The sequence below is a fragment of the Hyperoodon ampullatus genome (genome assembly GCF_949752795.1).
Source record: "Hyperoodon ampullatus genome assembly, chromosome: 6".
NCBI classification, from domain to species: Eukaryota; Metazoa; Chordata; class Mammalia; order Artiodactyla; family Ziphiidae; genus Hyperoodon; species Hyperoodon ampullatus.
The window spans coordinates 88,000,274-88,028,038 of record NC_136919.1 but is presented as its reverse complement, the minus strand read 5'-3'; positions in this window follow the sequence as shown (position 1 = coordinate 88,028,038).

Here is a 27,765-nt window from a genome sequence, read left to right as displayed (position 1 = left end):
AAACGTATGATAATCTGTTGGAAGCAGAAAGTTTCAAGTCAAACTGTCCTAAGCAGTAAAGAAATCTATTTCTTTCATCATTGATAAAGGTCAGGAGATGACTCTGGTTGGCTTATACTAATAAGCATGATCACTCCCTGAGACTGGACAAAGGGTCACCTTTTCTGAGTCACATGGGGGAGCGGTGGCTGGATTAACAAATTCAAGAGTTTATTCCAGAGGAAGATGGAGGTGAGATGTTGTTGATATTGGGTAACCTACAGAGTCAATCAGAGTGGCTATAGATTTTCCTCTTTTTTAAATAAGAGTTGAAGCTTATTGCACTTAAAATCGCTCTCTTCCCTGAGGTTGACATTTAGATATTTTTCCTTCAATTTTTCAATATTATAAACAGCACATCTGTGAACAGTCTTATGGTCGCATCATTGTGAAATCCATGTTTATATGTACAATTTCAGAGTCGTATTAAGCAACCTATTAAAGCTTTGTGAGATGTTGCCTATGGAAAGTCACACCGTTCCCACCAGCAGCATAGGACAAAGACTGCTTCTTTTACCTTCAACAACATTGGGCATTTTAAATAGTCTACCTTGGCCAGGGGCTTTTAAACTGTGCTTTTGATCATGAGCTGAGTAGCAAAAAAGCAAAAACAAACACAAAACACAACAATACAAACTACTTGCACATGAGCAAATTTTGGAAAAGCTTAAGACCGTCTGAGAAAGGATAAATTTTAAGGCCCAACCTCTTTTTTCTAATTCTCAAAACATCTTTCTCCTATAAGGTATAATTGGGCCCAAACCCAGTATATATATACACACACACACATACATGCATACACGTACACACACACTTATTAACAATATATCCATTGATCATTTTAAAGATTCCATTATTTCACAATAGGTTTATAATCCCTGGGCCAGGTACTGAGTTCATGTGAGACCAAGAGCTTTTTACCTTGTGCAAAGTTGTTAAGACATTTAGGTGTCCCAGTGGTGATGATTTATTTTTATTTCTCTAAGAGGTCACTCTGATTTAGGAATGGGTAACTATGGGAGTGGAACATTGTATCTCTGCTCAAGCCAATTTTCCAGTTCTACATAAACTTAGAATGTTCGTAAGCTTTCCTGCCAAGTATATGATACCATTAAATATAATAGGTCTGTACATTGCAAGTGTTACATTTTGGTTTCAGTGTGTAAGACTTATTGTAATCCATAGCATGAAACACTCTTTTCGGAATTCCCGCATCTCTAACAGAAATGTGTTTAAAAGCACATACAGTGTTCTTTGTTTAGGTGGTTGCCATGTGCGTTATTTCATTTTCAGAAAGAAACACCAATAGAACCTGTAACTTTAAAAATATATGCGTAAAAATTTTACAGTCTTTCTTTTAACTTCCTTTCTTTCTTCATTTTTGTTCTTTTCTCTCAACTCTCAATGAGACCTCAGGACTCCATTTAGATCCTGCTCTACTAAGACCAATTGGCCGATAGGCTGGGAGGCCCGTGAAAGCCTCAGGTAAATTAATAGCAGAGTCAGTGCCTGAGAACCATGCCTGGCTGCTCTTGAAATCCTTCTGAAGCCCGAATTATTTGTATTAAGATAGGCCAGCGCTCGGGCCCCTATGAGTCAATTCTTTGTAACAGTTGCCAATATTTTTATACCTGAGAGAGCGGCTTCATTCTTTATTATTGCTCAGGAATCAATACTCCCATTGCCCTCACAAAATGCTATACAAGCATTATTGGCATTTCACTTGGCAGTGAAGAGTATTGACATCAATCTCGCCAACTGCACACCTCGCTAACCCTGCTCCCCTTCTCCTGTGTCTATTTGTATTCCATCTGGGCTGTCCTCAGCTGCTGGATTTAAATGGGAATCCTTAGTGCTGCCCTGACAGGTCCTGCGATAAGGAAATGGAAGGGCATCATTTAACTACTCACAGAAACAGTCCCTGTCTCCCCACCTCTGCCCATTTTGTGCTTGGAGGTTTTTCAGCATTTAATAAAATACCATTTCCTACCACCCTGTGGTTTTCCAAAATTGGCATCTCAGAGCTCTTCATTAATAACCAAATGGCTGCTTCTAATCTACTGTGAATTTTAAAGTAATTTCTGGGCACTCAAAGTAGCAGATCTTAAAAAATGAAAACTCACACACATGGAGGTACAATGTGCACAAAGAGGCATGGTGGGAACTGCAGCTGCGTTTGCTCTGAATACTGAACGTGGATGCTGCTCTGGTTGTTTAGTAAACTTAGTAAAAATGCTTCTCACCCCACGTGTAAATTCCCCTTGTTTTTGTTTTTGTTTTTTTTTGTGCGGTACGCGGGCCTCTCACTGTTGTGGCCTCTCCCGCTGCGGAGCACAGGCTCCAGACGTGCAGGCTCAGCGGCCATGGTTCACGGGCCCAGCCGCTCAGCGGCATGTGGGATCCTCCCGGACCGGGGCACGAACCCACGTCCCCCGCATCGGCAGGCGGACTCTCAACCACTGCGCCACCAGAGAAGCCCCTGTAAATTCCCCTTTAAACATGCAATTCTTTGGTAATATCTAAAGGGAAACCATTGTAGGGGATTCTGTCATATATGAATCTCATGCTGGGCATTATCAATTTGTAACAGATGTTGTTTGATCCAAAGGAATATTTAGAATATATAAAGAACTCTTACAACTCAACAATAAAAAGAAAAATGACCTAATTAAAAATGGGCGGGCTTCCCTGGTGGTGCAGTGGTTGGGAGTCCGCCTGCCGATGCAGGGGACGCGGGTTCATGCCCCGGTCTGGGAGGATCCCACACGCCGCGGAGCGGCTGGGCCTGTGAGCCATGGCCGCTGAGCCTGCGCGTCCGGAGCATGTGCTCCGCAACAGGAGAGGCCACAACAGTGAGAGGCCCGCGTACCGCACAAAAAAAAAAAAAAAAAAGGGCAATGACTGCAGTGGGATACCACTTCATGCCCATCAGGATTGCTCTTATAAAAAAAAAAAAAAAAACAGAAAATACAAGTGTTGGAGAGGATGTGGAGAAATTGGAACCCTTGTGCACTGCTGGTGGGAATGTAAAATGGTGCAGCTGCTGTGGAAAACAGTTTGGCAGTTCTTCTAAGAGTTAAACATAGAGCTACCATATGATCCAGCAATTCCACTGCTAGATATATACTCAAAAGAATTGAAAGCAGGGACTCAAACAGATGCTTGTATACTAATCTTCACAGGAGCTTTAGTCACAGTAGCCAAAAGGTGGAAACAACCCACTTGTTGGCAGAGTGACTTTGAGTTACATGTATGATCGCTCTGAGCCTCAGTCTCTTTCTCTGTCCCATGGCAGTGATATGATAGTGATGATGGTGTGGTGATGTTGATAGTGTAATAATGGTGATGGTGATATAATGATGGTGATGATGATGATGACATTTCACAGGATTATTGTCAAGATTAAGATACAGTATGAATAAGATGACTGAGATTTGTGATAACATCTAAAACTGTAATACACCATTGTTCTTTATTTTAAATTTTAAATCCAAGAATCAGAATATTTGTATGTTTTATGTCAAGGAGATATATTAAAGAGGCTAATGTTTGCCTCAGAGGACAGACAGATATTTGGAAATTATATATTCTGTGTTTGTAGTCATGTATTTCTGTGAGCCTAGATTATGAAATCTTGTCAATAATCTTTAATTTCAGAATTGCATTAGCTTTGGTGGAGATAAAATGGCAAAGGTATTCATTGTTTCCTAGGAGAGAAAGAGTTGGTTTTCGTTTGTATCACTTGCAAAAACTCTCTGCAGGTCTATTTTCTGAGCCTGTCTTTGTGCCAGGTAAAAGGGAAAATGACTTTTAAAAGATTAATTCTTCACTAGATTTGTTTTTTGGCTATCAAAAGGCAAGGTAAGAATTTTTTATATATTATAGATGTTCTCCTCACTAGATCTTAATTTACCTAAATATTTCCAGGAAAAAACAAATGAATCCATCATTTTTTTTAAAGAGAAAAAGCCCTAGAATAGGAGTCAGGAGTCTTTGATTGTAGTTTCAGTTTTGCCATGTGTTAAACATGTGACCATAAGCAAATTAATTAACTATCGAGCATTAGTTTTCTCCTCTGTTAAATGGTTGTAAAAAAGACCACCTATTTCATGTAGATGTTGAGGTCAACTAAAATGATATTTGCAAGAATGCTTTGTAAATTATAAAGTTCTGTATAAATAAAAAGTGCCATATTTTGTTAAATCTAAGATTATCAATCATAAGATGTATCATTAGTTACATTTCACTAAGAACAAAAATGCTGCCAAGTAAACTATGATACAGTGCCTTAGTATGCTGTTTGATGCATGAAGGGATCATACCAGCCTCTTTTTGTTTTGAATATCCTTTCATCTATTCTAAGAAATACTGCGGTACATCTTGCTTTCAGTTGTGTCGCTTACCAGGAGATAGGCAAATTTTTGCATGTAAAGCAGTTACAAAACATAGCAACATGCCTTGTGTTTTCCTAAGTCTAGTAAAGAATTTCATTGATCCATTGCAAGAAAACACAGAATTGCAATCATGCCTCCCATGATTAATTAATATTTCCTCCTCAAACATACACATTTTTGCTCTGTTCCCATTGCCTTTCTTCATATGCAAGAGTTTCATTTCATCATTAAATCAAAGTACAGTATTTTTGAAGACATTTTGAATGGCAGTTAAACTCAACAGGTGATGCCCCAGCAATGCACATTACTCAACTGAAGTGACAAAAATGTGAACGGCTATGTCCAAGCTTGTTCATGCACTGTTGGTGAAAAGTCCTTTATGACTGCCACCTGGAAGTCCCTGATTATAAGACCATTGCTGATTTCAGGGATGTTAGAATGTGGAGAAAAATGTGTCTCAGAATTAATTGAATATTGCGTTTATGTTATTAGCCACAATGTGACACTTTTATCCTTAATAGAAACTGTAGGTAGCTCATTGCTTGATGCATCTCAGTAATAGGAGCGTGAGGCTCCTTGAAACTAGTGAGACCTCCTGAGGTTACGGAGAAACCATCCAGTGCTTCTTCAGTATTTATAGGCAGTGTGCTGTCTGCTTTGAGTTATCTCTTCTCCTCACTAAACTCTGACACTTTGTCACTTTCTTTAAACTTTGATATGGCATGGTTTTGAGAACTCTTCTTTTGATCGCTTTCCTCTGAACTAGGCCTCATTATTCACGCTTCTTTAATGCACTGTATTTGGAATTAAGCATTCTATGCTAGTTATGCTTATTAAAATGATGGGAAAATCCATCATTAACTTATTAAGAGCAACAATGATTTGTCTTGAATCTCTGGGTAAGTAAAAATTCGGAAACCTAAATAAATTCTGCATGTACTTGTGTAGTTTTATTTTTAAATGACGTTAAAACTACATTAAGCTAGTTGTTCAATATATATTATTATTTTGAATTAAGTACATTTTTATTCTTACAACATGTGTTCCTAGTTTTTTTAGCATGTCTGTTGTAACTTCACAATTCTTTTTAGAATGCTGAATGGACAGAGTCAGAATCAGGCTCCTGATTCTAGGATATACCTGGGATAGTTTCCTAGGGATGCTGTAGCAAAATACTACCAACTGGGTGACAAACAGCAGAGTGTATCCTCTCACACTCCTGGAGATTAGAGGTCTGAAATTACGTTATTGACTGGGCCATGCTCCCTCAGAAACTGTCAGGGAAGATTCCTTCCTTGCCTCTTCCTAGTTTCTGGTGGTTTGCAGGCAAACCTTGGCATTCCTTGCCTTTGCAGCTGTAACACTTCAGTCTCTGCCTCCACTGTCACATGGTTTTGGTCCTGTGTGTCTTTGTCTTCACATGGTATTTTTTTCTTCTCATAAGGACAACAGTCATATTGTATTATGGCTTACTCTAATGACCTCATATTAACTTGATTACATTTGCAGAGACCCTCTTTCTAAATAAGTTCACATTCCTAGGTACCAGGGGATGGAACTTCAGCATTTTTTGGTGGGGCAGACAGTTGAACCCATAACATCTGTCAACATTACTTTGTTGGTGGACATCAACTCATTACTACCCAAGTCACTACTCTTTGTCTACAATACATCCTCCAGCTACTAATCTGATAATCTTTCTTAGCATTTAATTCATATTTCTCCATTCTATACAAAAGGATCTAAAAAGTAAACTGACTGTTAGGAACTTGCTGAAGTTCCCATAAGGTTTGTGTCCTGGATTCTCATATTAGACAATTCCTGTAATCCTCTCAGAGCAAACCATAAGTGGAGTGTGACAAGACATTCTTAGACACTTTATGATGGCTGCCCTCTCCTCTAGGTACTCACCATCCATTCCTTTAGCAATCCATCCTTGTATCCAGTGGTTTGTTTGCCAGACCTATCATTTTCTACTTGAAAGTGAGACTGACGTTGGCTTCCTTCCAGTTTTTAGTTTCCTTTGCCCTTCTCTAAGATTTCTCATAAAACAAGGATCGTTGTTGAGTGATTTTATTTATAAGTTCTCTTAGAGCCTTGGGATACAGCTCATCTAAGCCAAATGACTTGAATTCATATAAAACAACTTTACTACCCTTGGATTTTGTATTCCCTTATGAATTCTTGCTCTATACTTGGCAGAGAAATCAGAAGCAAAAACAGGAAGTTAGATGTTCTGTTTTCTTCCTACCAAACTTCTATTTAACACCTTTGGTCCCATGCAGTGGTCATGACCCTCTTTTCTTTACCTTCTTATTTGTGAAATAATATTTTTAAACGACTTTTTGTCCTTAGCACTCAACAACTCGAAGTCCATTCATTTTGGACTTAGACTCCCTGATACCATGGTTTCATACACATCCTCAGTTATTCTTTTTTCCATTCTTGAGGTATATACTTACTTTATGCATTTCCTTCTTGTTTCTTTCACATAAGATGATTTGCCATTCCATAACTGGAATTGTATCAGTAAGAGCTTCCTGACTCTCTTGAGTCCAGCCATTCAAGAGTCATGCTTGGAACCACATGCAATGGAATCATGAATTATGATTTTTTTTTTGATATATACATGTTTAAATGTCTCAGCAGGATATTTTTAACAGGCTTTCTCCAACATTGTCTACTGTAGGTATTACGATCTAAGATGATAGGACTGATTTTTTCCAAGTCTTTCATCATTTCCCCATCATGAAGTAACTCCTTTCCTGGTTGGAATTAGGTCTAGAATAGCAGTTCTTAAAGTCATTTTTTCAACCACTGGAGAATTGAGATTATCAAAAAGGCTAGACAATAATTTTTCAGAACTGTTACTTTTAACAAGATGAGATTTGTTGCCTTTTCCTGGACAAATGGAATCCTTATTATTGTTATATTTTTCTTGCCTCTGTGATAAGGGGGGATGCACTATTTAGCCTCTTCACACAGTAAGGCGACCTGTATTTTCACAGCAATATCACTTACATTTCTTTCTTATAAGTTATACACCATGTTTTCCAACACTCCTATCAATGCTTTAGGTATTTCTAAATGGGAATATATGAAGCGGAATGTTTAAATGAGATACTACCTCTCCTAGGTTTGACTACATTACTAGTACTATAGATTTTAAGTTCAAAAGTACATGAGAGAGAAAAATCCTTCATGCAAAATTATAAATTTCCAAGAATTTTTCAAGAATCAATTCCATGTCTCATATCACTCAGCCGAATCAAGAATAGAAAAAGCTGTCAGTGACTCTCTTTGTAATTAAGTTCTTACTGGAGAGTAGTCTGAATTTGGAGGGAAAAAAGGATATTATGGGGGTCAGATTCTATTTTATGGCATTTAGTCTGAGGGCAGACTATAACCACATTTGAACAAGGTGGCTAAAAATCTTGTAAAAACCATAGTTCTCTGGCTTGAGGAATCAGAGAGCAGAGATTGGGGTAACTACAACCACTGGAATATTAGGGGAGAATACTAGGAAAGAGAAATCTGGAAAAAAGAAACCTCCAAATCTGTGGGTAAACTTTGCCCAAATCTCTGGATGATTCCAGAACTACTATTGTGTGGGATGGAATTCAGATAAAATAATTGACTAACTTTGGAGATGCTAATCAGAACACAGAGTTGGCAGTTTGAGTTCAACCAAGTTAACTAACTCGCTGCTTAAAAAGCTTAGCACTTTTTGAGGATTAAAATAGAATTCACATAATATTCACAGTGTCCAAAATACAATCCCAAATTACTTGAAATACAAAGAACTAGGAAAATAGGACTCACTATTAAGAGAAAAAACAGTCAAAGAAGAACTCCAAGCTGACTTAGAAGTTGGACTAGCAAGAATTTTAAAGCAACCATTATAGCTATGCTCAAAGAGGTAAAGGAAAATATACTCAGGGTGAATGAGAAGATAAAAAATCTCATCAGACAAAAAATATAAAAAAGAACAAAGTATAAATTCCAGACTTGAAGAATAAAATATCTGAAATGGAAACTTAACCAGAAAGTGGAGTTGACAAAAGAGTCAGTGATTCTTGAAGATAGTTTAATAGAAATTATCCAATTTGTAGGACAGAGAAAAAGAAAAAAAATACACAGGGCCTCAGTGACCTGTTGGACATTATTAGGAAGACAGGAGGGAGAAAATGAGGGGAAAATATTTGATGAAACAATGGCCAAAAATTCCCCCAATTGGTGAAAGGCATAATTTTATAGATTCAAGCACCTCTGAAACTCAGAGGATAAACACAAAGAACAAAATGCCTGGGCAGTTACAGTCACCCTGCTGAAAACTCAAATATAAAAAAATCTTGAAAGCATCCAGCAAAAAAAAATGACAGATTTTATACAGAGGAAAAATGACTTAACTGCTGACTTCTTGTCAAAAACTATAGAGGCCCAAAGAAAGTGAAAGAAAATCTTTAACGTGCTGAAAACAAATAAATAAGTTATCAACTCAGAATTCTGGGTGAGAATATGTATTTTGAACAGAGGTGTGTATGCATCAGAGTGGGAAATTATTGGGACATCTTGCCAAGAACTCTATGACAGTCTTAATACTTTTTAAACATATTTAAGAGGGAATGAATATAAGCAGTGCTTTACCTAGTGCTACATCATAAGAAAGTTTGAATTCTTGCCTCTTAGTATATCTTTGTTTTCTGTTGTATCCCCATTATCAGAAATGACCCAAGGCAAGAGCAGAATAGTTATTTGTTAATAAAATAATATTTTCCAGATCATAAAGGAGGTGGCCTCTCAGTATTCAAACGTAAAGTAAAAGTTGTAATTAGAAATCATTCCTGTCAATCATCTCGTGTATGAAAGTGAGAAGGAAGTCACGTCAAGTGAGAAAGGCATTATCTGGGAGCTTGTCTGTAGATGAACATACTTTGTTGAACTTCACCTAACATTAGAAGTGTGTGTGTGTGTGTGTGTGTGTGTGTTCATTTCTAATTTTCATTTGAAATGATCCAAGGAGGAAGGCTTTTCAAACAGAATACTGAAGACCCAATGAGGATAATATATGATTTTTTTTGAAACCTTCATTCATTTATTTATTATTTTTTTAAACACAGACTGGATGACTTTATTTATTGTTAAATTTTTTATTTATTTATTTATTTTTGGCTGCATTGGATCTTCGTTGCTGCGCGTGGGCTTTCTCTAGTTGTGGTGAGCAGGGGGTTACTCTCTTCGTTGCGGTGCGTGGGCTTCTCATTGCCGTGGCTTCTGTTGCGGAGCACGGGCTCTAGGTGCACGGGCTTCAGTAGTTGTGGCTCGTGGGCTCTAGAGCGCAGGCTCAGTAGTTGTGGTGCATGGGCTTAGTTGCCCCACCGCATGTGGAATCTTCCCAGACCAGGGATCCAACCCGCGTCCCCTGCGTTGGCAGGCGGATTCTTAACCACTGCGCCACCAGGGATGTCCCTATGATTATTATTTAATGTTATTGTAGAGGAGGAAAATTCTCTACTGTCTGAGAGCCTCCGACTGGGCCCATGATTAGATTAAACTGACACGAGAGATTAATGAGAGGAAAGCATATGTGTTTTATTAAATTTTTACATATACGTGGGGACTTTTATAAGAGAATGAAGACCTGAAAAAGTGCAGTGCAGAAAGTTTTTATATCTTTTAGATAAAGAAATGATAAATTTGTGAAGAAATGACAAGACAGGTTTGGGCTAGGTAGGGGCAACAAATTGTGGGGAAGTGACTCGGAGATACATATGAAGGGCAAGGCAAAACTAATGGAATATCAGGGTTATTTTAGTAGGTTTGTCTGTGCAGAGCCATTTTGGCATCTGTTTCTGGTGACAAGGACCTTGTTTTCTTTCTGGTACAGGGAAGACATCTTGCTTGTGGGGAATTTTATGGCCTACTTTTGGTAGGAAGGGTAAGTGAGAGATCTCTTCCTGCATCTGCTATTTCTCAAGTGCCTTCAACTCAAAATAATCATATGCCAAAGTGGTATATTATAGGGTGGCATGTCCTAAACCCCTTCATTATCTTTAGTATGAAATAAATGGACTTAGTTGAAAAGCCCTAATGACTTATGTTAAACTCTTAGAGAACTGAGTCTTTCATTCATTGACATTAAATTTTGAGCTTAGCAGATTGGGTTTACAAATGTTTAGTAAATTTTACCCCTAAATTATATCTCAGAATTTATATGTGTTTTAATATTCACATAGAATCTTTAGCTGTGATATTTAAACATTTTATAGCTAAATATTTTCATCTGTTTTCTTCTTAATTCTCTTGTGTCAGTTCTCAAAATATTTTATATATGCTTTAAAATTTTTAAACACAAATGATGTATGAATAATTTCTCCTTATAAAATATCAGAAAACCCCACCAGAAACATAGCTCCTCTGAAACCATTCTTACAACCTGGTCTTTTCCTTCTGCTTGAGAGTAATGAGAGTTATGAGTTTAGCCTGTCGTTCCAAACATATTCCCTATACCTATGGCTCTCTTTATCCTGTAGAAAATATATACTATTATTTTATGCATTGTCAGCATAAAATTATTTTATGTATCTTTAGTATGTTCTATAATTTGCTTTTGACAGTTATCATATGTCTTCAACAATGCTCCATATTTGTATAGTGCTGGTATATTTAGAAAAATAATACAAATATATCACAGTTAGATTATTCAGCCATTTTCTGCTGATGGACATTTAGATTTTTCCAATATTTTGTAAAATAAACCATGATACAGTAAACATTTTATATATGTTTTCTTGTGTGTATGTGCAAGTGTTTCTCTAGGAGCAATATCAAATAGTGAAAATATTGGTTTATGGGGTATGAACATTTTCATTTTTCATAGATGATACCATATCATTCTCCACAGTGGTTGCACCAGTAAACCTTCCCACTTGCAGGGCACTATTTTTAGTTACATTTCATCATCACTTACTAAGTTTTTACAGTTTTGTTTGTCTAATGGAGGAGTTGACCCACTATTACTTTTTATAAACCTGTAAACCATAATAATGGTTTAAAAATTTTTAAATGGTTACACTTAAAATGGTTTACATACCTACAAAATAGTCTTCATTTTGCCACAAAGCCTAAAATATTTACTATCTGGCACTTTAACAAAAAGTGTGCTAACTCCTGATCTAATGGAAATGGAATGGCATGTCATTGTATTAATTTGCATTTCTATAACCACTTAGTAAAATTGAGCATATTTTCATATGTTTATTTAACATTTGTATTTCCTTGTTTGTAAATTGCCAATTGTATTTTTTGCTCATGTTTCTAAATGTTAAATTGATTGAATGAATTCTGTGTATATTCTGAATACCCGTTTTACAAGACAGTGTTGTTTGCCTACCCACCGGTCATCTTCCCCATTTATTCTGTTTTGCTAATAGAACTTCAGTTCATTCAGGTTCTGGGCAATGATGTACTTCTGGAGATTTGAATACCACCCAAATCCTAAGGTTGGGGAGCTGTAAAATTATAATTATTCTAAACAATTGTGCCAACTGCATTCCTGCTTGCCTGTAATTAGTTTAGTATTGAACGTGTGATGAAATGTGTCCAGTGAGATGTGAAGTCCTCTGGGTATTTCCCCTCATTTTAAGAATGAATAGTGGGATTTTTTTTTTTTTTTTTTTTTTTACCCCTTTGCAGCCTCTGTTTGCTTTCCTCTCATGTGACTTCTGGGAATGTTACGCTCTTTTGAACATAACCATAGCCAGGTTAAATGGACAAGTAAGGATATGAGAGTAACAGAACAGCATTATAAACAGAGGGTGGGATGTACATTTTGAGGCTCTTTATAGTTTAGACTTTTTTATGTGGGTTTTCTGTTACTTGCAGCCAAGTACACCCTAACTAATGTGTTTAACATCTGGCACTCTTCCATGTGAATTTTAGAGCCATATTTTCATATTCTAGTCATTTGAAATGATTAAAACTATTTTGCCTCTAGAGATTAATTTGAGCTTAAATGTTACCTATAAAACGTTGAGTTTTTCCATACACTTTCCATTATTCATGTCTTCTGTTTAGGTCTTTAAATAAAATTTTTTCTAGGAAGATTTTGCAAATTCTTATTAGATATATTACTAGGTACTTTATAGTTCTTAAGAAGTGGCTTTTATTTTTTATTGCATTATATAATTGTTTTTTGATAGTGGAAAGAAACATCATAGATTTTAAAATATTGCTATTGTACACTACTAACTTGCTACATTTCTTCTTTTGATTTTAATCCTGTATCTGTGGGCTTTCTTGACCTTTTTATGAATCCAGCCATATCATTTACTAATTATAATTTTGTGCCTTGCATCCATTACCTTATAATTTATACATCTTCAATCGTTATCTTATTGCATTGTTTGGGATAATTACAATGTTCAGTAGAAGGTATGAAAGGAGTTATGCATGTATTATTTCTGCTTTGTTTCTGAATTTAGTGAGAAATGCTTTAAATGTGTCATCTGAAGTAGGATGCTTGCTGTAGGTGTACTGTGGATATACTTTACAGCAAATAAGCCCCTCTTTTTCTCTTTTTATTTATTTATTTATACTAATTTTCCAGGTCTTCTTTCTTATTAATATGAATGAATGTTGAAGATTATAGAAGAACATTTTAGCCTCTATTCAGATGACACATATTTTTCTCCTTTAATATGTATCAATGCACTGAATTACATTGGTGAATCTGTTAATTAACAATTATTGTATTGTATACCTACCTTGTTCTGAGTATATACAGATAGGCGCTCCAATATAATCTTTCAGAATTCTATTTGCATATGTTTATTTTTTCCCCAAATAACTAACTCTTGGATCTGCTTAATCCTTTATCTTTCTATTTTCTTATTCTTTCTGCCTTCATTTTGCCTTTATTATTATTTTCTCAGATTTCTTTGGGTTTTTTTAATAAATTACTTAATTGGATGCATAATGCAACTTTAGTCTCTCCATTTTTTTTTCTTATAAGAACATTCAATGTGATGAGTTTAACTCTGAGAATTGTTTTGTCTTGGTTATATAATATTAACTTATCATGAAAAGTGCTAGGTTAGATTCATTCATTTATTTGTTAACCTTTAGCCATCGTATATCAAGTGCTTTTTCTATTCCAGACTTTTCACATATACTATCTAGTTTAATCCTCAAACAACCCTGTGAATTTTCCTCATTTCCCTGATGAGAAAATGGATTCTGAGAGTTTAACTGACTTGCCTTTTGTCCCTCAGCTTGTGACTGGTGGAATCTCTGGCTTATCTCTGCCACAGTGAGTCTTTAAAAACATAATTTAAGCAGGACTATGCTAGCAGCATGGTATCTTTCATAGGATTTTCATCAGCTATACGTTTCCTCAGTGTGTGTTTGGATTTGATGGGTAGGATGGAATATAGGGACAGGAATGAAAAAATGTTCATATTATGGAATGTTCCATATCTTCTGTTATTGGTTCTTTGAGCTTTGCTTCTTCAGTAATGAAGAAATTTGAAAAGATCATGGATTTTTCTTGGAGAAGGTTAACATTGAAGCCATGAGCTAGTTTAAGGAAGTTTCATGGAAAGGAATTATTTCAGAATTATAGTTGTTGGAGCAAGGAAGATTATGTTTTGCAATCCACTTCCTTTAACCTTATTTTAAAATGCTCCTTGTCGTGATAGCATCACCACACATGAAGGTTATAAATGAAAATTACTGGACTATTTTTTGAAAGGACATTTTTCCCAAAGTCCATCTTTAACTAGTAGAACCAGTAGTATTAAAATTGGACACATGACCTTCCTCAGGATTAGGAACTAATTTTTTCTGTAAGACAGAGAAAGGTGTGACCACGTGTTTGCCTTTATTGGTCTTAATGGAATAGCCTAATTAGACATTTAGGAATATGACATAACCCCTCTTCTAACATGCTGAATCACCAAACTGGCATCGTTTTAAGATGTGAGTGAAACATGAAAATGAGACTTGTTTTGACTCTTAATGGTCAGCTTATCCACAAATATTTTAATTGCTGGACTTGTGTTTATGGTGATGACAGTGATAAACATCATTTCTGAGAGGATCTGATGATATAATTCAGAGAAACCAACAGTTTAGTGATCTCACAACTTTCATTAAAGAAAAGGCTCTCTAAAAACTTTGCAGTGTGATTACATTGATTAAGTTTTAGCAACTGATTACAATTTCACTTTATTTTTCTCTAGGCAAGACACATGATATTTTTTATATCACTTTTGATGTTTTCATTAGGCTAGCAATGTATTAGAATCCTGACTTATTGATTCCGTGAATGTCAGGGGCAGACATTTTCTGTTGTCATTTATAAAGTAAGAAATGTACTTTTCCTCATCTTTAATATTTGAGTTGGCTGATAAGAAAAAAATTATTTTTGCCAAGAAAATCTGCCATATACATAACACATTCATTTCAGTGGAATTAGGAAGTCGTTTTTTATTTGCTTTGATTTTTTTTTGCTTTTACTATTTTAACATTACAAGAAGCAACATTTGTGTTATCCACTGTGCCCTGGTGAAGTTTATTAAATTATATTGTGAGCCCACCAACAAATGAACTATTTTACTCCAGGCAATGGACCCACCCTAATTATAGGTAGATCTTGATTTTTAACAAGGAATACGGGTTATCAATATGTGGACTCTTATTTCTTTGTCTTTTATCTTTTTTCTGATGAGAGAATATAATTAGGAGTTAAGACACTTGACATATTATTTTGGTGAGTGATTTAATTTGAGCCCTTCCTCTCTGGGCACAGCAGAGGGAAACCGTGTGGAAGCAGTCTGGAACCATGGAGGTCACTCTTCATTTCCTCAGGTTTATTATCCAGATGCAGTACTGTTTGTGCTTTTGCTTCATTTCACTCAGCTGAGCATGGCTGCTTTCTTGATCCTTTACATTTCACACCACTGAGCTTGATTGTTCTTGGGTCCATGGTTGCTCAGTTGTAGCATTACTCATGCTAATAGTCTAGGCTTCAAATCCCAGCTAAAGCCAAACCCTCAAGATTCACAGAGGATGAATCATTAGAGGGCATGCAAGATATCCAGAGTACTAAAGGCTCACTGAAGCTATTTCTGTGTAATACAACAGGCTTCACCATTAGATTTTGGAGTTAGAATATCCAAATCCTCAGTTCAGCAATCTGATTGATGAATTGTCGCAGTGATTATGCTGGAGAGAGAGGTCCACAGAAAGTTCTGGCATATTGCCCCACGGTCTTTTTTGACATACTGGCTTTATTTGAGAAAATAAGCCCATCTCTTTTGAATACTGACAAATTGGCAACCTGACTTAGCTCTTACTTTTTGCAATATTTTTTATTTTCCTTTCTGATAGTCAATCTGATCTTGTCATCTGCATTAATAAACCTTTCTGTGTAACTCAAACTGCTCCTTTGGAGAGTCATGAATAAACTATGACAATCCAACCTCTATCTGTATATTGCGTGCCTTGTGGAAAATAATGGAATTAAAAGACTCATCAGTTAATACAAATTTCATTGCATTTGTGATGCCAGATAGATTTATAAGTGGATTCCCCAGCACTCCAGTGCATCCAGATAAAGAAGAATCTGTGTGTTCACTGGGGGTAGATTCATGTAGTTTTCAGGTTCCCAAGATGAGCCCTTGTGTTTGATAGGAACTGTTAGTTGGGACTTGATCTACAAGGGCTTATAAGAAAGATTAGATCTTAAAATTATTCTAGGTGTCCAAAATCTAGACTACCTGCAATGCTTGTTGTTTAGGGTGGACAGAACACTGAAAATATTAGAAATCTTCATCCATTCATTTATTTATTAATATACCTTGGATACCTACTATGTACTAGAGATGCTGTTATACACCAGAAATAAAAAGTTGAAATAAACCGGTGTCTCCTTCAAGGAATGGTTGCTTAGTTTATTGCAGCATCACAGGATGTGGAGTTTGCACAACAGTTAAGCATGTATTTGTGTAATTCTTTTTTTTCTTTTATATTGGAGTATAGTTGATTTACAATGTTATGTTAGTTTCAGGTGTATAGCAAAGTGACTCAGTTATACATATACCTATATCCATTCTTTTTCAGATTCTTTTCCCAAATAGGTTATTACAGAATATTGAGCAGAGTTCCCTGTGCTGTATACAGTAAGACCTTGTTGGTTATATATATTCTATATAGTAGTGTATACATGTAAATCCCAAACTCCTAATTTATCCCCCCTCCAACCTTTCCTCTTTAGTAACTGTAAGTTTGTTTCCTATGTTTGTGAGTCAGTTTCTGTTTTGTAAATAAGTTCATTTGTACATCTTTTTAGATTCCATATGTAAGAGGTATCATATGATATTTGTCTTCCTCTGTCTGACTTATTTAATTCAGTGTGACAATCTGTAGGTCCATCCATGTTACTGCAAATGGCATTATTTTATTCTTTTTATGGCTGAGTAATAGTCCACTGTATATATGTGCCACAACTTCTTTATCCATTACTTTGTTGATGGGCATTTAGGTTGCTTCCATGTCCTGGCTATTGTAAATAGTGCTGCTATGAACATTGGGGTGCATGTATCTTTTCGGATTATGGTTTTCTCTGGATATATGCCGAGGAGTGGGATTGCTAGATCATATGGTAGCTCTATTTTTAGTTTTTTTTTTTTTTAAATAAATGTATTAATTTATTTATTTATTTTTGGCTGTGTTGGGTCTTCGTTTCTGTGCGAGGGCTTTCTCTAGTTGCAGTGAGCAGGGGCCACTCTTCATCGCAGTGCGTGAGCCTCTCACTGTCGCGGCCTCTCTTGTTGTGGAGCACAGGCTCCAGACGTGCAGGCTCAGTAGTTGTGGCTCATGGGCCCAGTTGCTCCATGGCATGTGGGATCTTCCCAGACCAGAGCTCGAACCCATGTCCCCTGCATTGGCAGGCAGAGTCTCAACCACTGCGCCACCAGGGAAGCCCTATTTTTAGTTTTTTAAGGAACCTCCATACTGTTCTCCATAGTGGCTATATCAATTTACATTCTCATCAGCAGTGTAGAAGGGTTCCCATTTCTCTGTACCCTCTCCAGCATTTGTGGTTTGTAGATTTTCTGATGAAGCCCATTTTAACTGGTGTGAGGTGATACCTCATTGTAGTTTTGATTTGCATTTCTCTAATAATTAGTGATGTTGAGCAGCTTTTCACGTGCTTCCTGGCCATCTGTATTTCCTCTTTGGAGAAATGTCTATTTTGGTCTCCTGCCCATTTTTGGATTGGGTTGTCTGTTTCTTTAATATTGAGCTGCGTGAGCTGTTTATATATTTTGGAGATTAATCCTTTGTCCGTTGATTCATTTGCAAATACTTTCTCCCATTCTGAGGGTTGTCTTTTCATCTTGTTTATGGTTTCCTATGCTGTGCAAAAGCTTTTAAGTTTCATTAGGTCCCATTTGTTTATTTTTGTTTTTATTTCCATTACTCTAGGAGGTGGATCAAAAAAGATTTTGCTGTGATATGTCAAAGAGTGTTCTTCCTATGTTTTCCTCTAAGAGTTTTATAGTGCCCGATCTTACATTTAGGTCTTGAATCCATTTTGAGTTTATTTTTGTGTATGGTGTTAGGGAGTGTTCTAATTTCATTCTTTTACCTGTAGCTGTCCAGTTTTCCCAGCACCACTTATTGAAGAGGCTGTCTTTTCTCCATTGTATATCCCTGCCTCCTTTGTCATAGATTAGTTGACCATAGGTGCGTGGGTTTATCTCTGGGCTTTCTATCTTGTTCCATTGATCTATGTTTCTGTTTTTGTGCCAGTACCATATTGTCTTCATTACTGTAGCTTTGTAGTATAGTCTGAAGTCAGGGAGTCTGATTCCTCCAGCTCCGCTTTTTTCCCTCAAGACTGCTTTGGCTATTTGGGGTCTTTTGTGTCTCCATAGAAATATTAAGATTTTTTGTTCTAGTTGCATAAAAAATGCCATTGGTAATTTGATAGGGACTGCTTTGAATCTTTAGATTGCTTTCGGTAGTATAGTCGTTTTCACAGTATTGATTCTTCCAATGCAAGAACATGGTATATCTCTCCATCTGTTTGTATCATCTTTAATTTCTTTCATCAGTGTCTTATAGTTTCCTGCATACAGGTCTTTCATCTCCCTAGGTAGGTTTATTCCTAGGTATTTTATTCTTTTTGTTGCAGTGACAAATGGGAGTGTTTCCTTAATTTCTCTTTCAGATTTTTTATCATTAGTGTATAGGAATGCAGGAGATTTCTGTGCATTAATTTTGTATCCTGCAACTTTGCCTAATTCATTGATTAGCTCTAGTAGTTTTCTGGTGGCATTTTTAGGATTCTCTATGTATAGTATCATGTCATCTGCAAACAGTGATAGTTTTACTTCTTGTTTTCCAATTTGTATTCCTTTTATTTCCTTTTCTTCTCTGATTGCCATGGCTAGGACTTCCAAAACTATGTTGAATAATAGTGGTGAGAGTGGACATCCTTGTGTTGTTCCTGATCTTAGAGGAAATGCTTTCAGTTTATCACCATTGAGAATGATGTTTGCTGTGGGTTTGTCATATTTGGCTTTTATTATGTTGAGGTAGGTCCCCCTGTACCCACTTTTTGGAGGGTTTTTATCATAAATGCGTGTTGACTTTTGTCAAAAGCTTTTTCTGCATCTGTTGAGATGATCATATGGTTTTTATTCTTCAGTTTCTTAATATGGTGTATCACATTGATTGATTTGTGTATATTGAAGTATCCTTGCATCCCTGGGATAAATCCCACTTGATCATGGTGTATGATCCTTTTAATGTGTTGTTGGATTCTGTTTGCTAGTATTTTGTTGAGGATTTTTGCATCTATATTCATCAGTGATATTGGTCTGTAATTTTCTTTTTTTGTATTATCTTTGTCTGGTTTTGGTATCAGGGTGATGGAGGCCTCATAGAATGAGTTTGGGAGTGTTCCTTCCTCTGCAGTTTTTTGGAAGAGCTTGAGAAGGATGGGTGTTAACTCTTCTCTAAATGTTTGATAGAATTCACCTGTGAAGCCCTCTGGTCCTGGACTTTTGTTTGTTAGATTTTTAATCACAGTTTCAATTTCATTACTTGTGATTGGTCTGTTCATATTTTCTATTTCTTCCTGGTTCAGTCTTGGAAGGTTATACCTTTCTGAGAATTTGTCCATTGCTTCCAGGTTGTCCATTTTATTGGCATACAGTTGCTTGGAGTAGTCTCTTATCCTCCATGTGTTTGTGTTTTTTATGTTTTTTTTTTCCCTGTAATTCATTTCTAATCTCAGAGCGTTGTGGTCAGAAAAGATGCTTGATATGATTTCAATTTTCTTAAATTTACTGAGGCTTGATTTGTGACCCAAGATGTGATCTATCCTGGAGAATGTTCCATGCGCACTTGAGAAGAAAGTCTAATCTGCTGTTTTTGGATGGAATGTCCTATAAATATCAATTACATCCGTCTGGTCTATTGTGTCATTTAAAGCTTCTCTTTCCTTATTTATTTTCATTTTGGATGATCTGCCCATTGGTGTAAGTGAGGTGTTAAAGTCCCCCAGTATTATTGTGTTACTGTCGATTTCCTGTTTTATAGCTCTTAGCAGTTGCCTTATGTATGGAGGTGCTCCTATGTTGGGTGCATATATTTTTATAATTGTTATATCTTCTTCTTGGATTGATTTCTTGATAATTACGTAGTGTCCTTCCTTGTGTCTTGTAAGATTCTTTATTTTAAAGTCTATTTTATCTGATATGAGTATTGCTACTCCAGCTTTCTTTTGATTTCCATTTGCATAGAATATCTTTTTCCATCCCCTGACTTTCAGTCTATATGTGTCTCCTGGTGTGAAGTGGGTCTCTTGTAGACAGCATATATATGGGTCTTGTTTTTGTATCCATTCAGCAAGCCTCTTTTGGTTGGAGCATTTAATCCATTCATGTTTAAGGTAATTATCGATATGTATGTTCCTATGACCATTTTCTTAATTGTTTTGGGTTTGTTTTTGTAGGTCCTTTTCTTCTCTTGTGTTTCCCACTTAGAGAAGTTCCTTTAGCATTTGTTGTAGAGCTGGTTTGGTGGTGCTGAATTCTCTTAGCTTTTGCTTGTCTGTAAAGCTTTTGGTTTCTCCATCGAATCTGAATGAGATCCTTGCTGGGTAGAGTAGTCTTGGTTGTAGGTTCTTCCGTTTCATCATGGACACTTGAAAAGAATGTATATCCTGCTGCTTTCGGATGTAATGCTCTATAAAATATTAAGTCCGTCTGGCCTAATGTGTCATTTAAGGCCTGTGTTTCCTTATTGATTTTCTGTCTGGATGATCTGTCCATTGATGTTAAGTGAGGTGTTAAAGTCCCTCACTATTATTGTGTCGCTGTAGATTTTCCCTTCTATGGCTTTTAGCATTTGCCTTATATATCGAGGTGATCCTATGGTGGGTGCATATATATTTTCAGTTGTTATATCTTCTACTTGGATTGGTCCATTGACCATTATTCAGTGTCCTTCTGTGTCTCTTGTAACAGTCTTTATTTTCAAATCTATTTTGTCTGATATGAGTATTGCTACTCCAGCTTTTTTTGATTTCCACTTGCATGGAATACCTCTTTCCATCCCCTCACTTGCAGTCTGTATGTGTCCCTAGATCTGAAGTGGGTCTCTTGTAGACAGAATATATTTGGGTCTTGTTTTTGTATCCATTCAGCCAGTCTGTTTCTTTTGGTTGGAGCAATTAATCTGTTTATGTTTAAGGTAATTATTGATATGTATGTTCATATTGCCATTTTGTTACTTGTTTTGGACCTGTTTTTGTTCAAAAGAAGAAAGTCTTTTTTCTTTTGTTCCTCTTTTTTCTCCTATTGTGATTGGATGACTGTCTTTAGTGTTGTGTTTGGATTATTATTTTTTGTGTGTGTGTGTGTGTGTCTGTTGTAGATTTTTGTTTTGTGGTTACTATAAGGTTTTGATATATAACCTATAAATAAACAAGATTGTTTTACTTTGCTGTTCTCTTAATTTCAAACTCATTTCCAATATGTTACATGTGTACTGCCCTCTTCTCATGATAGCTGGTTTTGATATCATATTTGTGTGTGGATGATTTCCTATCTACTATATGTTTATTTTTATGGGTGAGCTTTACCATTTGTAATTTTCTTGTTTTCTTGTTGTTTTCTTTTCTGCCTAGAGAAATTCATTTAGCATTTGTTGGAAAGCTGGGCTGGTGGTGCTGAATTCTCTTAGCTTTTGCTTGTCTGTAAAGCTTTTGATTTCTCCATCAAACATGAATGAGAGCCTTGCTGGTTAGAATATTCTTGGTTGTAGCTTTTTCTGTTTCATCACTTTAAAATATATCATGACACTCCCTTCTGTCCTGCAGAGTTTCTGTTGGAAAATCAGCTGATAACCTTATGGGGACTCCCTTGTATGTTATTTGTTGCTTTTAATATTTTCTTTTAGTCTTTAGTTTTTGTCAATTTGATTAATATGTGTCTCGGCATGTTCCTCCTTGGGTTTATCCTGTTTGGGACTCTCTGTGCTTCCTGGACTTGGGTGACTGTTTCCTTTCCCACGTTAGGGAAGTTTTCAGCTATTATCCTTCAAATATTTTCTCGGGTCCTTTCTCTCTCTCTTCTCCTTCTGGAACCCCTATGATGTGAATGTTGGTGTGTTTATGTGGTCCTAGAGGTCTCTTAAGCTGTCCTCATTTCTTTTTTCTTTGTTTTGTGGTAGTGATTTCCACCATTCCACCTTCCCCGCTCACTGATCCATTCTTTTGCCTCATTTATTCTGCTATTGATTTCTTCAGTTTATTTTTCATTTCTGTTACTGTATTCTGCAGCTCTGTTTTTTTGTTCTTTAAATATTCTAGCTCTTTTTAAAGATTTCTTGTATCCTGGTCTGTGCCTCCATTCTTTTTCCAAGATCTTGGATCATCTTTACTACCATTACGCTGAATTCTTTTTTGTGTTGATTACCTGTCTCCACTTCACTTAGTTCTTCTTCTGGGGTTTTATCTTGTTCCTTCATCTGGAACATATTCCTCTGCTGTCTCATTTTGTCTGACTTTGTTTGTGATCTCCAGTCTGCTGGCTGCAGGGTTTTAGTTCCTCTTGCTTCGGGTGTCTGCGCCCTGGTTGGTGAGGCTGTTTTAGAGGTTTGTACAGGCTTCCTGGTGGGAGGGACTGATGCCTGCCCGCTGGTGGGTGGAGCTGGGTCTTGTCCATCTGGTGGGCAGGGCCATATCAAGGGGTGTGTTTAGAGGTGGCTGTGGGCTCAGGAGTTTCTACTAGGAAACAAATGGAAAGTACACAGGGATTAAGAAGAACTGCAGAAAAGCCTTTGTCATATGATAGTGACCTCACGGGCTTGCCGGACGTGAGAGCATGTGTGTGGCTTGTCCTCTGCAGACAGTCAGGAGTTCTCTGTGGGAAAGTGGATAGGAGCTCATGGAGCTGCTCTGCCTCTGCTTCACTGTACACTGCTCCACCTGTATAATTCTTAAATATATTTAAGCACCAGTGTTGATCTGGTGATAGGAAGTATACTAAATGTCCTTAGCATCCACCCTAAATTTTTATACCACTTTATCTTCCCCCTCTTTTATGATTTGCCTTTGTACTATTTAGTATATTCATGAAGAAACATACCCACGGTGTTCTCCTACAACACCCTAAGGTTCATAAGGAAAAGGCAATAGCTGATGAATGTATAATCCCTACACTGAATATTTCTTGAGTAAACTCTGGGGGGTGGCAACTTACAGTTTACAGCCCTGACATAGGTAAGAAAGAGTCACTAATTACTTAATTATTCAAGCAATTAGTTTTCTAGTTTGCATGCTCTAGCACACTCATTTGACCAATTTTTTCTCATGATGAGAGTAAGAAGACTTTGGTGTTTCGTCTGGCTTTATCACTGGCTGTGTTAGCTTTAGCAAATTATATAACCTTTCTGCACCTCAGTTTCCCCATCAGTTTCTAAAAATACTGGCCAACTTAATCCAGATTCTACAGATAAATGTTTGTGTTCTTCTTTAGTAAGTATAACCAAAACAGACCATTTGCAGCCTGCTTGGTTTAGAGTGTATTATTAGAAACAGATGCTATTAGGATTTCTCTGTTTTTAATGTTGAGAACTTAGGAATTCCTTTCCAGGACATACTCTCAAAGCAAAATTTATTGTGTTCATTGCCATGATCATTCGGCTTTTAACTTGTAGACCACAGAGGAGCACAAAAGTAAAAGAGAATAGTGGGAAAAGGATTCATGAATTAGATGAAAATTGTAGTTACATTTACCAGAGAGAAATCTTGCTGTGGAATGAAGATTCATCCAACCCTGGTGGTTCTGAATGACGTTCTGTTTCCTAAGGTCAGAGTGACCTCGACTTTCTCTGTAGTGAGGAGGAATGCATTTTACTTTTCCCTAAGTTGTGGCTTTAAAAATACATTCTCAGAAACCTTTTTTTTTTCTTTCAGGAGAAAAAAGTGCAAGTTTTTAAATAAAGATTTATTTTCATATGTTAAAACCACATTTGAAAACTGTGTGCACTAAGAGACATACATTCATTAAACATTTGTATATGTATTTATGAACACCTTTCATTATGATAAAAAGATCTTTTCTTTTTTCTTTCTTGCCACACAACATGGAAATGAATCTTCATGGACTCTGTCCTGCTTGGTAGAATAGACACCTCCAACTCTTTAGATCAACTGAACGAGGGTCTCAGGTGAATGTCATGAATTTCATCCATCACAATGCATACTATGTCACCATGAGGCCATCTGAGGTGAATTTTCATTCTTCAGAATTTCTTTGCTCTTATTACTGTCATTTTAATAATGAATTCATGGAGGGAAACATGCTTTTAAATTTAATGCACCTGGAGACGAAAATATTAAATATTCATTTTATTTTAAGACTCTAAATTGCTAAGTCTTATAACTTAGCATATGTGCCTTAACTATGGTACATTTGTTTTCATGTTCAAGTTCTTCTAACTCCTGATTTTTTTTTAAATTTTTTTATTTAACAAATGTAATCAGTTATACATATACATATGTTCCCATATCACCTCCCTTTTGCGTCTCCCTCCCACCCACCCTATCCCACCCCTCCAGGCGGTCACAAAGCACCGAGCTGATCTCCCTGTGCTATGCGGCTGCTTCCCACTATCTATCTACCTTACGTTTGGTAGTGTATATATGTCCATGCCACTCTTTCGCTTTGTCACAGCTTACCCTTCCCCCCCGCATATCCTCAAGTCCATTCTCTAGTAGATCTGTGTCTTTATTCCTGTCTTACCCCTATTTTCTTCATGACTTTTTTTTTTCTTAAATTTCATATATATGTGTCAGCATACAGTATTTGTCTTTCTCTTTCTGACTTGCTTCACTCTGTATGACAGACTCTAGGTCCATCCACCTCATTACAAATAGCTCAATTTCGTTTCTTTTTATGGCTGAGTAATATTGCATTGTATATATGTGCCACATCTTCTTTATCCATTCATCCGATGATGGACACTTAGGTTGTTTCCATCTCCGGGCTATTGTAAATAGGGCTGCTATGAACATTTTGGTACATGTCTCTTTTTTTTTTTTTTTTTTTTTTTTTTTGCGGTACGCGGGCTTCTCACTGCTGTGGTCTCTCCCGTTGCGGAGCATAGGCTCCGGACGCGCAGGCTCAGCTGCCATGGCTCACGGGCCCAGCCGCTCCGCGGCATGTGGGATCCTCCCAGACCGGGGCACGAACCCGCGTCCCCTGCATCGGCAGGCGGACTCGCAACCACTGCGCCACCAGGGAAGCCCACATGTCTCTTTTTGAATTATGGTTTTCTCAGGGTATATGCCCAGTAGTGGGATTGCTGGGTCATATGGTAGTTCTATTTGTAGTTTTTTAAGGAACCTCCATACTGTTCTCCATAGTGGCTGTACCAATTCACATTCCCACAAGCAGTGCAAGAGTGTTCCCTTTTTTCCACACCCTCTCCAGCATTTATTGTTTCTACATTTTTTGATGATGGCCATTCTGACTGGTGTGAGATGATATCTCATTGTAGTTTTGATTTGCATTTCTCTAATGAGTAAAGATGTTGAGCATCCTTTCATGTGTTTGTTGGCAGTCTGTATATTTTCTGTGGAGAAATGTCTGTTTAGGTCTTCTGCTCATTTTTGGATTGGGTTGTTTGTTTTTTTGTTATTGAGCTGCATGAGCTGCTTATAAATTTTGGAGATTAATCCTTCATCAGTTGCTTCATTTGCAAATATTTTCTCCCATTCTGAGGGTTGTCTTTTGGTCTTGTTTATGGTTTCCTTTGCTGTGCAAAAGCTTTTAAGTTTCATTGGGTCCCATGTGTTTATTTTTGTCTTTATTTCCATTACTCTAGGAGGTGGGTCAAAAAGGATCTTGCTGTGATTTATGTCATAGAGTGTTCTGCCTATGTTTTCCTCTAAGAGTTTGATAGTGTCTGGCCTTACATTTAGGTCTTTAATCCATTTTGAGCTTATTTTTGTGTATGGTGTTAGGGAGTGATCTAATCTCATACTTTTACATGTCCCTGTCCAGTTTTCCCAGCACCACTTATTGAAGAGACTGTCCTTTCTCCACTGAACATTCCTGCCTCCTTTATCAAAGATAAGGTGACCATATGTGCGTGGGTTTATCTCTGGGCTTTCTATCCTGTTCCATTGATCTATCTTTCTGTTTTTGTGCCAGTACCACACTGTCTTGATTACTGTAGCTTTGTAGTATAGCCTGAAGTCAGGGAGCCTGATTCCTCCAGCTCCATTTTTCGTTCTCAAGATTGCTTTGGCTATTCGGGGTCTTTTGTGTTTCCATACAAATTGTGAAATTTTTTGTTCTAGTTCTGTGAAAAATGCCAGTGGTAGTTTGATAGGGATTGCATTCAATCTGTAGATTGCTTTGGGTAGTAGAGTCATTTTCACAATGTTGATTCTTCCAATCCAAGAACATGGTACATCTCTCCATCTATTTGTATCATCTTTAATTTCTTTCATCAGTGTCTTATAATTTTCTGCATACAGGTCTTTTGTCTCCTTAGGTAGGTTTATTCCTAGATATTTTATTCTTTTTGTTGCAGTGGTAAATGGGAGTGTTTCCTTGATTTCACTTTCAGATTTTTCATCACTAGTATATAGGAATGCCAGAGATTTCTGTGCATTAATTTTGTATCCTGCTACTTCACCAAATTCATTGATTAGCTCTAGTAGTTTTCTGGTAGTATCTTTAGGATTCTCTATGTATAGTATCATGTCATCTGCAAACAGTGACAGCTTTACTTCTTCTTTTCCGATTTAGATTCCTTTTATTTCCTTTTCTTCTCTGATTGCTGTGGCTAAAACTTCCAAAACTATGTTGAATAAGAGTGGTGAGAGTGGGCAGCCTTGTCTTGTTCCTGATCTTAGTGGAAATGGTTTCAGTTTTTCACCATTGAGGACAATGTTGGCTGTGGGTTTGTCATATATGGCCTTTATTATGTTGAGGAAAGTTCCCTCTATGCCTACTTTCTGTGGGGTTTTTATCATAAATGGGTGTTGAATTTTGTCGAAAGCTTTCTCTGCATCTATTGAGATTATCATATGGTTTTTCTCCTTCAATTTGTTAATATTGTGTATCACGTTGATTGATTTGCGTATATTGAAGAATCCTTGCATTCCTGGAATAAACCCCACTTGATCATGGTGTATGATCCTTTTAATGTGCTGTTGGATTCTGTTTGCTAGTATTTTGTTGAGGATTTTTGCATCTATGTTCATCAGTGATATTGGCCTGTAGTTTTCTTTCTTTGTGACATCCTTGTCTGGTTTTGGTATCAAGGTGATGGTGGCCTCGTGAGTTTGGGAGTGTTCCTCCCTCTGCTATATTTTGGAAGAGTTTGAGAAGCACAGGTGTTAGTTCTTCTCTAAATGCTTGATAGAATTCGCCTGTGAAGCCATCTGGTCCTGGGCTTTTGTTTGTTGGAAGATTTTTTATCACAGTTTCAATTTCAGTGCTTGTGATTGGTCTGTTCATATTTTCTATTTCTTCCCGATTCAGTCTTGCCAGGTTGTGCATTTCTAAGAATTTGTCCATTTCTTCCAGGTTGTCCATTTTATTGGCATAGAGTTGCTTGTAATAATCTCTCATGATCTTTTGTATTTCTGCAGTGTCAGTTGTTACTTCTCCTTTTTCATTTCTAATTCTATTGATTTGAGTCTTCTCCCTTTTTTTCTTGATGAGTCTGGCTAATGGTTTATCAATTTTGTTTATCTTCTCAAAGAACCAGCTTTTAGTTTTATTGATCTTTG